This window comes from Passer domesticus, chromosome 2 (genome assembly GCF_036417665.1).
Source record: "Passer domesticus isolate bPasDom1 chromosome 2, bPasDom1.hap1, whole genome shotgun sequence".
Taxonomy (NCBI): Eukaryota; Metazoa; Chordata; class Aves; order Passeriformes; family Passeridae; genus Passer; species Passer domesticus.
Window position 1 is genome coordinate 44991620 of NC_087475.1, and position 15338 is coordinate 45006957.

Genomic DNA, 15338 nt, shown 5'->3' on the forward strand with positions numbered 1-15338 from the left:
GTCCAAGGGCACCCAACCTACAGCCCTTTTTTTAACTCAAGTAGCTGAACATCAAGTACTCTCACACCAGTCCCCCCAGTAATTTGCACTGAATCTTTGCAGAGTCGAACATACACACAGGACAGTTTGACACATTTATGAGGATGTTTAATAAGACAGGACATACTGCAGCAATCAGGCATAGAGTTCAGCCAGGCAGGCATAATGGCCATCACTGTTGTACATATGACCTGAGGTTTTTAATACTTTTGCTGTCAATAGCACCTCTTTGTTCCTCCTTTCTCACTTCCCTACCCTCCCTTCCCATGAGTTTATATAATCCTACATATTCCCTCATGCCTAGTTGTGTAACAGAGATTTCTCTCCGGTTTACCTGTGGTTTCTTGACAGTCCATCAATTAGTGTGACTAGCAAGGTTTGTTTCTTGTCATTGTCTCCATGTCAGTTTGGTCACATTTATGTCTCTGTATGTTTAGAGTTAGCCATTTTTTCATCCTCCCCATTATGAGGTTTCTGATCAGATAACCTTGCTGGAACAGATTCTCACAGTCTCATATACTCTTGTCATTAACTGTGAATACTGAAGTTTGATTTCCATGAGTACCTCACACACATTGTGTGAGGCAGTGACTCCACCAAGAGGCCACAATGCCAGCAGTAGAACAACAGAACAGAATGGTGACAGGAATGGGTTTTATCATCAGTTCAAGGACTGCCAGAAAAGATAATATTGCATACAAAGTCCAGCCAGTAGCCTAAATCATCAAGCAAGCTTACGTGAAGTGACTGATCTAAAGTCAAACCCAGTAGTATATCCACAGAATTCAAAACAAATCCAGTGATTGTCTGGCAGATTATTATGGCTAAGAGGTAAGCATAATAACACAGCTTTATCTCTGTTTCAGCCAGGTTTATGGTTTATTGGATAGCAACCAATATTCTTCTAGCATACTGCAGATAGTGAAGTACAACCCAGGACTGTGCTTAAATAGAGGTCCTGTGTTCATGGGTAATGTGTTTGTGGGTGGGAAGCCCCAGGTGATGCCGATCAGGTTCCTTAGGTTTTATTAGTACACTCGGAGCCCTGGAAATGCGGTTATTATCAGAGAGAATGACAAACATTACTAGAGTCAGGATAAACATCAGACTCTGTTTTACTGTTATAGAGTAAACCAGTCAACACACCACAGAATACAATCAGAATGTTCAGTCATGACTTTTCCTTGGTAAATTCATGCTGGCTGCTAAAAATACCTTCTTGCTCTTCATGTGTTTGGCACAGCTTTAAAAAGGAGTTTGCTCTATAATTTAGTCAGTGTCTGAAGATAAGCTGTCTGGTCTATACATCCCTGAATCTTCCTTTATCTCTCTTGAAATCAGCATAGATATTCTCTTTTTTCCCTAATTATCATGGCTTTTCACAAATGATAGACAGCAATCTTCCAAGTATTTCAGCCTGCCTAAATACATCACATGTGGTCTTATGAACTTGTATACATCCAGTTAATTTAAACGACCCATAACTCAATCCTAAATGATCATGTTCTTCACTTCTCTAAACAGTGATATTGGGTACATAAACTTGATTTGTGTACCACATCTAAAACTTCCAAAGCTACAGAATTGTTGTGGGGAAATTACTGTGTCTGAAATTATCTAAGCAAATCTAGGTTTTCTAAGTTCTTTTACAGATGAATTCCCTGTCTGCCTTATGGGTTAGCAATGAGTGATGAGAATTTTCTGTTCTTTACTTCAAAGTGTGGGTTAAATAATTTATGGTTACCTAAGGCATTTTATAACTAGTTCCATGTTATAATATCATCTCTGTAATGCAAACAATGTTTTGTGGCTTTCTAATAGATTTTGTTTTATGGGGTACTAATGAAAAAGCAATAGTCCACTTGGTAGAAGTGCTGAGTAAATGCACTTGGAATATATAGAATACTGCACACAAAATGGTCTGAAAAAAAATCATACCACTTTGAAATTGGGCAGTTGAAGATAATGCAGTTGGCTTTGTTGTCACTTTTTATCAGGGTAGTAATACCTCTTTCAGAGTGATGTAGTCATAATATATGCTGCCAAATTAACAGAGTATTCCCATACTGTTATAATAAAAGGAAAAGAGGATCTTTTATTACCTGTGAAATAATAATTTTGAATTTAGAACAGCTCTAGATTAGCATAAGGTAAATAAAGCCTACAGCAATACCTTTAATACTGGAAGAACAAGAGAATTGAGGAGCTGCTTTTTAATGGAACTTTATCCTTGTCATGAGTGTAATGGGAAAAGTTCATGCACGTAAAGGTGGTATAGAGTTTTATACAAAAATTATGATCAGATTAAGATTTCGGAAGCAAATCCCTTTTCCTGATCTTTTCATTCCTTGACTTTGAAATCTTACTGACTATTAAAACAGATGAGCCTGTGCTTGCTAAGTTTTATAGTGACCACTAGTAGAGAGCTTTATGGTTTCATTTTGTTCTAGTATTGCCAGCAATGACCCAACCAATAGAAGTAAATAATTTATTAAGAACTTAGTTTCTAGAGAGGATTCTACATTCTCTTATTTCCACCTACCTATTTCCCCTTCAATTAATTGTATGACCTTCTATTAAATATACAGACAAGTTGGCTCTCTTGATGTTTTCTAAGCAAAGCAATTGACTGCATTGATTTGAAATTTGTCTAATGTTTGTTGAAGTTCTAATGGGAATTCAATGTGTACAAAGAGGAGATCTCAAGGTAATTGCATTTAATTTGAAGGAAAAAGCTTGTAAAAACCCTGCTAATAATATATATAATGTAAACACTTGTCAAGTTGACAGTACAAAGCTAGATAAAATTATTGAAGTTAGAAGTGTTCAACTACCATAATTCCTTATTCAAAACATAAACAAGTTCTTATTTGTTTTAAATATCTTTAGAGAGTGCTTATTTCTGCATATCATTTATTTACATCAGTACTCCGTTTCTTGGGTTTTTTCCCCCTAAAAAACTTTATAAAACATGTTTCCTGAGATGGAAGAACAGGTTTTTGAAACTGACTTGCTACTTTTTATGTCCCTATGGTGGCACAGAACTTATTTTAGACATGGATTTATGTGTATCTTTGCAATTGCAGAGGCCCCCAGTGCAAATCTTGTAGAATTTAATTTGGTGTTTTGTCAAAGAACAATACACTAAATTTTAGATCATTTTAGTTTAATGTTTAAAATGACAATTCAGTTATCTTTTCACTCCATTTTATAATTATTAGATCATTCCAAAAAAGTAGTGGATGCTTCATGCATCCATATTTGTTACATACAGTGCTACCACTCATCACCTGAAAAATAGGTGGAGAAAAATAATTTTGTTGAATGCTTTGTCATGTAACAGGAATCTTAGATTACATGAATTTTATTAAACTGCAGTACTGGAAAAAAAAAATAGATCTTATTTTGCTTCCGGAAGCTGAATTTCCTTTAGTAATCAAATCTAGATGTAAATTTATGTACCTATCAGCATCCAAACAAATTCCCAGAATTTGTGATCTAAGTAGTTGCATTGGTAGTTTCAGTAAAAATTAAATTCTATTGTTAAAAATTATCATAATTTAGCTAAAAAACCCTAAAACTCTTGTGCCATTGAAACTACATTGATCTAACACACTTGAAGAAAGACATATATTAAGGTGAGGTACCTTGCCCAAGGTAGTCCAGCAAACAAATCATAATCTCATATATGAGTATTAGACTGTTCTCATCACTAAGAAATGATATTTTTCATAAATATACATTCAGTACTGTTCCTTCAATAATGTTACAAATACACAGATTAATTTCTTTAATCTTTCTCTTTTCTTCCTCCCTCACACAGAAGAAATAAATCTCCTCTACTACAGAAATCCATCTCATTTAATTAGCTTAGTATTTCTTAATGGCTTCTCAAATGAATAAAATTAACAGCAATAATGGAATAACTAAATGGCATTAAAAGGGAAATGCCTGAGAAATTAAAAACATATGTAAAAGTTACAATGGAGATAGCTGTAATTAAAGACTTGTCATGCCTTCAGCTGCCATAGCAATGCTGAAGTAAGAGGATTTACCTTAAAAAGGCTTCAAGCATTTGAAGATAGGGAAGGGAAAAAAACCCAAACCAACTCTTGGAATGTACACTGAACAGCTAAACTTAAATATGGAACCAAAGAGTTATAAGGATATAAAGAAAGGCGGCAGAAAATACAAGAAATTGAACATATAAGAAAAAAAGAGACAATTTTACACGGGTAAGGGCATTATTGCTCATAACACATTTACTTGTCTGAATTTATACTTAAAACCCCTAGTTCAATTTTTCGTTTTAATTCGCAAAATATAAACAGGAAGAAATTTCTTTCAATACATATCTCATTATCAGAATAAACACAGCAGTGAAGTGTCATATAAAATTATTTGGCCTTTCCTTCTGATTTATTTTTCAACACATTTAGAGGACATCACCAGATTTTTTGGAATGGCACACAAGCCATCACTAACATAGGTATAGAATGGAAGATTGAATGATAGTGAGACTATAACTTTTCCACTTCCTTGAAGCATGATTATGAATAGAAATTTGTTTCAGTCACCAACACATTAATTAGATTAAATTTCCATTAAAATTGCTAGATTGTGTATAGAGTGAGTTGATATGTTCAAGTGGGAGATTCAGTTGCCTAAGCTCAGATCTTGAATATTATTTTCTGAGGCACTTTAGGATATTCAGTGCAATCATATGGAGCTGGCAGACACAGCAGAGGAGCCAGTTTACCTGTGATCTTCTGGAGGAAGAGTAAGAGGCCAGATGGAGTAAATTAGGACATCTAAAATGGCCTTAGGAAATATTGTTTAAAGAACGGACTCCTGTCGCAGCTAACTGGGTTCAGAAGTATAATATAGGTCAACTTAACAGCTCACAGTGATCATAGTGGGAGATTAGATATTTGATGTGTGCATGTATGAAGGTGAACTCTTTTCAAATAATAATTTTACCCAATGCCACTTGAAAAATCAACATTTATCTCACTATCTGCTAAAAAAAAAATATTATTTTGCTTTTACTTTTGAGCAGAATAGTCCCCATTACTAGGATCCTCTATCTTCTGCAAAAGCACTTCAGCATGTATAAATGTCCTAATAATGTCATTCCCACAAACAAGAATGCTAAATGTATGCATTCTTGGTTGTGCATGTTTCTGGAAAGCAAATACTTTGAAGAGAAATATTATTGTATACAATAGTCCAGCCTTCTAAAGTACTTTTTACAATAAGTCTAAAATAACTTTGAAAGAGGAACCCAATTTATCCAGCTTCATAGATGAGAAATCCAAGTCATGAAAGACATGGCTTCACTAGTCAAAGGACCTGTTTCAATTAAAGTGAACTGAGCAATTACAGGGCAACAAAATAGACATTGCTGCTTCTTTTTATGGATTACCACTCTTATGTTCATATTACTGCTGTTCAGGATTTCAGAAAGGATTTTTAATGCTGGTCCTAACATCTTGTTTTGGTTGTACTTTTTTCTTCATCAACTCTTACCAAGGTAGTTATTCTAAATTACCTGTAACAGTACTGTATTTTCAATAGAAACCTGAAATTTATATGCACAGAAATATGAAAAGAAAAATAAAAATTAGGTAGTTCTGAATTAATTAAAACTGTCCACTATGTATTTTTTTAAATCATAGGTTCAGAGATGTGTGCTGGTGGGAAAGGACCTCACGAGATCTTGAGTTCAACCTTCTGCTCAAAGCAGGGTCAGCTCTGACGTGAGACCAAGAAGCTCAGGACTTTGTCTACTCCAATACAAAGAACTTTCAGATCTTCCAATGAAAAATGTTCTGTAAAAGTTATTAATGTTATTCAGTCCTCTCCTAGGAATGTCAGTTACAGGAATTTCAACATTTCTGATGCCTGGATCTTGCCTAGTATCCAACACGTTTGAAAGATGGTAGAAATCTGCCTCACAAGGAACTCTGACAGCTCTTTTAGCATTCTTTGATGCATCCCTTTGGGTGCTGGGAATTGTACAGGTCTAATTGTTGCAAGTAAATCATTACTCAATCCCCATCCACTTCTGGTTGCTCTCATTCTTGCTGAACCCTTCAGCTAATCACACAGACCTTGGTGAAGAGTGACTCAAAGCTCTACTGTGCCCACTGTCACTAAATACATCCAACCCATTCTGCAGTGATCCTATGTGTCCTTTGTTCGGCCCTTTAATATTAACAAAGTGATAAAATATATTCTTGATATCCTTACTATCCCTTGCAAGTTTAAAATTCATCTGAGCATTGGTTTTCTTAACATGATCCATAAATTCCCAGGAACCACCTTTAATTTAAGCAGGAGAGATTTAGAGCACAACTCAGACTTTGCCTAATTTTTAAATTGCCTTTAGCTAAAATAGCATTGGGAACAAGCAGCTTAGACGATTTGATTTGGTGCTAACGAACATATTACATGCTTACTTGAATATGTAAGATTTACCAAGTGGATGCCTATGTTATACAGGTTATCAGCCTTTAATTAGTGGCATTTTAGGTGGGGTTTTTCAATAAACATAGTGAAGAGACAGCTTTCTTAACTTTCCCTTAAATTTGCATTTAAAAATCTCTCTTTTGAGTAGAAAATAAGGATGCCTTAATGGAAAGCATATAAATTGATGATTTTAAATGTCCATTTCTCTACAATTAATTAAGCATACAAAATAAAATTATAACTAATTTGGAATTAATTGCACAAAATTCAGGACTTAAAAGGGTAAGGATGGAAAATGGCCAGGGTGAAAAGGAATAATGAAGACCCTTCTGTTGAGTCATAAGGTTCAGAGTGGACGCCCTTGTGAATTTAGCCTCAGACCTGATAAATGGTTTATGTTGGAAGGTGTTAGCAGCATTTAATCAATTGACTAATTTAAGATCTATAACATGATTCAATAGAATTCAGTGCAATTGTAACAGTGATTTAATTATGGATCTGAGAGTGCAATATTTATACTATACTTTCTATAGTGCATTTAAATGTAATCATGCATGCTCTGAAATTGCTCCAATGAGAGGGGGACTCTGCTTGCAGCCTTCTGCTGCTCAGGATGACTCCAAAGGCCTCACTGAAATCTGTTGTTGTAACGTTGTGAGATGTTTGACTTTAGCCACCCAGTTACAGTAGTACCGTTCCCCTCAGACAAATTTCTGGCAGAGAATAATTCAAGTCTGTCAGAGACAAATAACTATATCCACTCTTGTCCTTTACCTCAGTGCAATTCCCATTTTACCCTTGCAAGAGTTCCATAGGAGGCCCACATTGGAGTAGGTTTACCGGCAGGACTTCTGACCCCACATGTGACCAATGCTGGAGCAGTCTGTTCCTAATGGAATGCATCCCATGGAAGAGATCCACGTTGGGGCAGTTGTTTAAGAACTACAACCCATTGGAAGGACTCATGATGGAGAATTTCACTGGAAATCTCTCCCATGGGATCACCCCCATAATGAAGAAAGAGAAGAACATAAAGAGGAAAGAGTGGCAGAGAAAAAACATGATGAACTGACTGCAACCCCCATTTCCCACTTCCCTGGGCTCTTAGGGGAAGAAAGCAGAGAAAGCTATGAGTGAATTTGAGCCCAGGAAGAAGGGAGGGGTGGAGGAAATTTTAACTATTTGTTTTAGATTTCATTATCCTATGCTGATTTGATTAGTACTAAATCTAACCACTTTTTCTAAGTCAAGTCTGCTTTGCCTGTGACAATAATCAGCGATTGATCCATGCCTGTTCTTATCTCCACTCACAAGTCACAAATTATTCTTCTTTCCTTTCCAGGTGAGGAGGGAAATAATACAGCAACATCAGTTCACACCTGGCATCCAGGCAGGAACAACCCACCACATTTACTGAAATATTCCCTCACCACTACTGCTGATAGAGTAGATCATTTAAACATTTCTTAACTTGTTAATGTTAGCCAGGTTCAAAAAGACTTCACGTTTTAATATCTGTATCTAGTATTGCCCATTTTGTCTGGAAGAACTCACGTGTTATGATTTAAAGTTGATTGGTATTTGTAAGACTCCAGATCTTGCTAGATAAGTAGAGACTTAAAGTGTTTAAGATTCTTTTATGCACACTGAGCCAGATGCTGGGGAGAAAATATCTACAAATTATTCCTCAAGAGATCAAAACAACAAAAAACTTTACTGGAAAACGAGGGAATTTTGGAAAAAATGTTTAGCACAACATTCAATCAACATAAAGCATTTCACAAAGCACTAACTTAGCAGATTGCAACCTATCCAACTTTAGACTAGTCAAACTTCAAGAGGAAGAAATTAGAAGAAGAAAGAGAGAAGAAGTAAATAAAAGGTAGAAGGATATCTACCACTCCTCATTCAACAGTGTTCCAGAGAAATAAAATGCAAGGGACGTAAAGTCAAGACAATGTTCTCACCTTGTGCTCTGGCTTAATACCCTTGGAGTTTCCTGGCCCCTTGCCCAAGGTGAGACTTTTGGTGATTTGGCCACTCAGGAGCTGGGTTAGGGACTTCAGAGGTGAGGTGTGAAGAATTGCCTCCAGCATGCCAGGGACTGGTGGTCACTGCAGGGCTTGGATACAGTTCAAGGGTGGGGGGGTGCTGTATCGAGCAGTGCATTGCCTCACCAGGGCAAGAATTGACCTGCCCTTTTCCCCAAACACACCCCTGAAATGTCTCAAGCCAGTGATCATTACAGTCTCTCACACTACTGTTTCTGCAATCAAATTTTTTACTTGAAATGAGGGCAGTGTTCCACATAGTGTCAAATTGCTGCTTCTGTTCTAAAAGAGAGGGAGGAAGGGAGAGATATTTACAAGAACAAGCAGGAGGAGAGCATGCCAGAGAACTGGGTGTCCTCCTCTTCTAACTGTGAAGAGATAGCAGGGAGGGAACTGCTGCTTGTTGTTGTCCCAGATGGTATCTAATAAATTAAACAATCCATCTCCCTCAGCACAAGTAATTCTTGTTTTTCATAGCTCCACCATATGCATCACCATTTGGTCAGTCCCAGCGATTTTCTGCCCAATTACTGCCTAGTTTGTCTTTACTGACACAGAATTTTGTACCTACCAATGCCAAAACAGCAGAGGTGATTGTTGCCAGTGGAGGACGAGTGATAAAACATCTCCTGCTTCCAGAACTGCACATGGAGGAGTTTACCAGTCCAGTACCTCACTTACTAATATTCTGAGACCTTTAATTTTCATTTCAAATTAATTCTCAAGGTCCATGAGTTTTATTCTTAGCATTATTTTTAATTTATCCTGGAATATTAATTAATACCTTGATGAAAATCTAGAATTAGTAGTCAATGTTTAGTTCAATCTTACCCAGAATTTAAAAAAAGAGAAAAGATAGAAAGGAAAAGGAATTAAAAATAAACTATTAATTTTCTCTTATTTTGAATTCCAAAAATTGAAAATTCTATAAACTAAGTTCTTGAAGTGGCACTGGTTGAGTTAATGTATGGTTTTTTTCTTGGTAACATTTCTGTTACCTTTTTAGAAGATGAATTAAGCTTTGCATTTTATTTTTATTACTGGAGCCATCCTGTTTTGTGAGGGAAGGTCACCTCTTGAGAGGTGAGAGAGAAGGTCATGTCTTTTGAGTATAAGTTTTGCCTTTTTGGTATCTTATGTCCTAAGTCACAATAAATACAAGTGTTAAAGAGTGAGTTGAAGCAGTGGGTCTCTGTTCACATTTCTTAGCTGTTAACTAACTGTTTGGTTCAGTCTGGAATTGGCTATCTATGCTTAAAAGCATGGACTTTAAATATTAAGCCAGTTCATACAATTTAGTTTTGTCCTCTCGTACATGCAAATGCTGAAGAAGAGCTGGTCTTCTAAGACCAAGTGCCTCCCAGAAATCCTTCCTTGCCATGGACAGTCTTTGGTGGTAATAGATAACTTAGTAATATGATAGAAGTCCTGCCATGATCTCCACAGTAGCTATTAAAGGCTTGGACCAGAGGTACAACTTACTCTAGACAGCTACATCTAAGCTTTCTTACATTTTCTTAATATTAATGCAGAAGCAACAAGGTCTCTTGCTTGTTTCATGTAAGAAATTTTGTATTACTGTGGTGTGAGGCAAGTTGTCCTCTAAATTCTACCTTCACTTTTATTAACACCTAGGATTCATCAAATAGATCTCTGTGTTAGTTCAGATGGGTTCTATCATTTCTTCTCAAACATAAGTTGACAAAAAGGTATTTCTAAAATGACCTCATGGGTTAGTAATCCACTTTGTGCACCATAGAGTCATGGAGCCATTCAGGGAAGCATCATCAAGAAGTCTATATTAAACATTTTTGTTGTAAATATACATATGTATCAGACTGTGAGATTCACTTCTCTAAATGTAAACATAGAAATATTATGTCTAACAGAATTGGTTAACATACCATTTCAAGAAATTATGATAATTTGGAAAAGGGTTTGAAATTTGGTTATAGTTTAAATCTTGTTTTCTTCTTTTCTTCATGTGGTGGGTTGAACTTGTCTGGTTCCCAGGTGCCCAAAAAGCTGTTCTATCACTCCCCCTTCCCAGTTAGACAGGGGAGAGAAAATAAGGTGGAAAACAACTCACAGGTTGAGATAAGGCAGTTTACAAAAGTAAAAACGAAATGTTGAACATGCACAAGCAGAGGAAAAAAAATTCACTACTTCCCATTAGCCATCAATGTACAGCCACTGCCTGTGAAGCAGGGCTTCCACATTGGTTGTGCTGGAGGGCAAAGACTATAAACAAAAAGTGCCCTGCTTCTTCTTACTTTTCTTGGCCTTTATATCTGAGCCAACATCATATGGTATAGAGTATCCCTTTGGTCAATTTGGGTCAGCTGTCCTAATTGTGTCCACTCCCAAGAACATGCCCACTCCTGTTTATGGAAGGGGGACACAATGCGCTGGGGAGACAGCACTGATGCTGTGCCAGTGCTGCTCAGCAGAAGCCATTGGTGTTGCTGCCAACACCTTTCTGGCAACCAATCCAAAGGACAGCACTAGGAGAGCTGCTCTATTGAAAAATAACTCCATCTCAGCCACATTCAATATACTTGCCTTCTCTTTGCCTCAAAACCAGTACATAGATAGGTACATCCAGCAAATAAAAAGAAGATATGTTTTTATTCTTGTTCATATATCAGAATCTTATTGTATGTTTGTGTCTGTTCTTGGTAAGGGAGTCATCACTTTTGCTTATTTCATAGACAAAAAGAGAAAGAATATTGTAATTTCTGTGACATTAATTTGTAGCACAAGTGAAATCATGTCTGGTTTTCAAAGGCTGTTCAGAACAAATTAATGGCAAGGAATAAAACACTGAACAAAATGCTATTAAACACTGAAGAAGCTGTGCTAGATTAAAGACTATCTAAGGCACAGTGTGAAATGTTGTTTGCAGCAAATCTTAATTTGCTTTGGTTTGATTTGATTTTTTAAATTTTTTTAATTCCTTCTCAGAGTGGCCAGAGGTTCAATAGGGCTAAGTGCTGGATCCTGCATTGAGTCTCAATGACAGCATGTAACACTGATTGGGGCAGAGTGACTGGAAAGCTGCCCAGTGGAAAGGACCTGGGGATGCTGGCTGACATGTGTCTGAACATGAGCCAGCGAGTGTCCAGGTGGCCAAGAAGGTCAGAAACGTCCTGGCCTGTAACAGCAGTAGTGTGGCCAGCAGGACCAGGGCAGTGATTGTCCCCTGTTCCCAGCACCAGTAAGGCCACACCTCAAGTACTGTGTCCAGCTCTGGACCCCTCAGCACAAGAAAGACATTGAGGTGCTGGAGCAAGTCCAGAAAAGGGCAACAGAGCTGGGAAGGGACTTGGGCACAAGTCTTGTGAGGACAGCTGAGGAAGCTAGGACTGTTTAGTCTGGAGAAAAGAAGGCTGAGGAGAGACTTTATCACTCTACAACTACCTGAAAGGGGGTTGTAGCAAGGTGGGGTTCTGTCTCTTCTTATAAGATAACAAAAAATGGCCTCAAGCTAAGTCACAGAATCACAGAATATTCTGAGTTGGGAAAACTGCACTTAAAGTTTTAATTAGATATTAGGAAAGATTTCTTCACTGAAAGGATTGTCCAATACTGGAACAGGATGCTCTGGGAATGAAGTCACCATTCCTGGAGGTGTTTAAAAGACGTGTAAAAGGGGCATGATTTAGTGGTGGACTTGGCAATGCTGTGTTAACAGTTGACTTCAATGACCTTAGAGGACTTTTCAAACCTAAATTATTCTATGATCCTATGAAAGTATTTTATATTTGGAGCATGAGCTCTTTAAACTTTGCCCTCCCCCAGCAGATTTGTTTTATAAATGTAATTTTAATACCAGCATACTTTCCATGCCACAGTGATAAAAGTTTTCAGCTTCCATTTCTTAATGCCAAGAAAAACAATTGTGTTTTCATCAGATATCATTTTAGGCCCAATATTTCAGTATTTCCGAAGGATTTAGTGTTATCACATTATGCAGTGAGAGACCACTACTACTATCGAAAACAACTGTTTTCCAGGCTTATAATTTCCTGAAAACACACTAAAGAGAATGTTTTACATGATCACAGCTCAGATGAATAAATGTGTTATGTTACTGTAAAATGAAGAAAAAAAGGACGAAATAAAAAGTAGAAGGAAAAACTAAAGGGAGCCATTTGGAATTAGATTCAACACAAGTCACATCTGGACCACAAATTGGTAGAGGTAGTCAGGAATGGAACAAGCCAGTATTCAGAAAAACCGATGAGGGCTATAATTTTAGCATTATAAATACAGGCAAAATAACATTCAACACTATGAATATTATTTTTCAATACTTGAAAGCTACTGGTCTAGGTCTAAAAATGGAATTTAGAATGATGACTTTAGATCCTCTAAATTCCTCACAGGATAGATAAAGTTGTGACTATGGAATGGTTTAGAGAAAAACAACTAGTTGAAGACTTGAAGATGTTTTGGTACCAAGGATTGATGCATTTGAGCTTATACATGCTTTACAAGTTACCTAGTAGATTTAGTTGTTCAAATTCTTGTTGTAGCCCTAGATATTTAAGTATTTACCTTTGAATACAGGCTACTTGTTCATAAATGTGGGGTCAGATGTCTGGAGATTCTCAGACTTGGGGTGAAGGGCCTGTGAATTTTCTATTTCAGTAGGTGGTCCTCAACCATATTGAAAAAATGTATTAAAAGGAGGCAGGCTTCATATGCTTTCTGAAACACAAATACCATTAAATAAAGAATACAGAATTTCAGAATCTGAAAAGGCAAGTCCTAAGCAAGCACATCAGTGTGTAACTTGTTGTTTTGGGGTTTTATTTTATATCTGCTCTCAGATCCTACATTGAAATATGGAAACAGTTCAAGATTCAGAAACTCAGCATTTTATTTATTGTGATCAGAGTCCTATTCAGTAGAATAAGACTATGCCCTTTAACAAAATTTACACTCTATAACTGACTTTGTTTTGGGTTGGCTGTGACAAGCAAAAGAGGAGATGGTGGTGTTAATAGACAATGTAAGGGTTACGCACCTCTGCGGTACACAGGAGCCATCTGGCTTTTCAAGAATATAGTGTGTCTTTCTGGGAAGGGTTTGCTTAGATTAGCTAGGAACAAAATAACAATTGTTAAAATTACTAGAGCACTGAAAATAGTGTTGCTTTTATTAGAAATTCTCTTCTTTCCTAGTACATAGGACACTCAATATACTTTTAACTGAGAGGAGTTTAAAATCCAATTATTCTCTTTAGGGGAAGTCCTGTAATTTTAGTGTGTATTTCTATTTTTCTCTTTTAATTCAATACAATGATAGCCAACTAGATATAAATAATGATAATCTAGAAAATTGGATTATTCAAGTATTTCAGCTTTAGGTATTGTTTTCTGTTTCACATAGCTTTGAGCAAGAGGTTGAAATTTAAGCAGACAAAATAACAAAATTGCTAAGTATGTCTGGTGTTTTTTTCTTAGAATTGTTCTATGGAAATGTTTATGGTGATTCTTTATTATTTACTTTTAGAACCTGTAAGATAAGTTCTGGACTGATTATTTCCAGCTTTCAACTCTGAAATGTTCTGCTTCACACAGCTTCAGGAAAGTAGTCTAGAGAACCTGATAAGGAAATACTATGGTAAAATATCAGTGTTTAATGGAAAATTATATCAAAAGGATTCAGAGAAGATAATATTATTCTTTTCAGATGTTACTATCCATTTTGTAACATCATTATGCTAGTACAATTAATAATACACTTTGAGGGAGTGAAGCCTGGTTCTGACACTTGTCAAGCAATTTTGAACAGCTAATTATAAAACATAAGATGCAAATGAGTACTAATTCTGGCACTTAAATTTTTGTTTTTGTGGAAGATACTTTCTCTTTTCAAAGCCATGAAAACATTGGAGCATTACTATATCATGGAATGCATAACATTTTATATTATTCAGGAAAATATAGAGCAATAATTCTTATTTTAATAATCTCTAATATATTTTTTGGTTTTTTACAATCTGCATGATAATTTGCATTAATAAAAATAAGGGCAGGTAAGGCTTTTGTGCTCAAGTATTCTATTAAAAAGTTACAAACCATTATTTTATCCCACAGTTCAATATGTTGAAATAAAAATTTACCTATTATAAGTTAAATATTTTTTGGAATGGTGATAATAGTTCTGGCATTTTAAGACAGAAGGTTCAGGGCAGACAGGAAAAGGAAAACTTTTCATACAATCATAAAATATGTTGAAATCTATACTTCTGGTGAAGGTGAGAAATGTAAATTGAAATAATTCTTTCAAAGCGTTGACATTTGTCAGCATGTTTCTTACATTCCACTCATTGTTTCCTACTGCCAGGAATAACTACAGGTGGTGCCATTAAAAGAACACTAAGATTGGTCATTATGGTTGATACATTCCTTAATCTGGAAACTCTGTGAACTCCCTGATCTGGAAACTGTCATAAGGAGGGGAAATGGGATTGCATTTCCAGGCTGAACAACCCCAACTTGCTCAGCTTGTCTTCATAGGAGAGGTATTCCAGCCCTCCGATCATTTTCATGGCCCTTCTCTGGACCCGCACTAACAGATTGATGTCTCGTGCTGGGAGACACCGAGACAGACGCAGTGCTCCAGGTGGGGTTGGGGTCTGACAAAAAGCAGAGGTGAAGGAGGTGATCCTTCACATTCATTAACACTGGTGAGGCCACACCTGGAGTCTTATGTCCAGGTTTTGCTACTCAGTACAAGAGACATGGAACTACTAGACTGAGTACA

General features: G+C 36.5%; 1 long non-coding RNA gene across 1 annotated transcript in view; it reads right to left on the reverse strand.

The window, feature by feature from the left end:
- LOC135295361 (uncharacterized) overlaps window positions 1-8745 on the reverse strand; it is a 178669-nt gene extending 169924 nt beyond the window's left edge. Inside the window, exon 1 of the long non-coding RNA XR_010357426.1 lies at window positions 8478-8745. This is a non-coding gene — a long non-coding RNA (uncharacterized LOC135295361). The remainder of the gene's footprint in view (window positions 1-8477) is intronic.
- Window positions 8746-15338: the final 6593 nt, after the last annotated feature.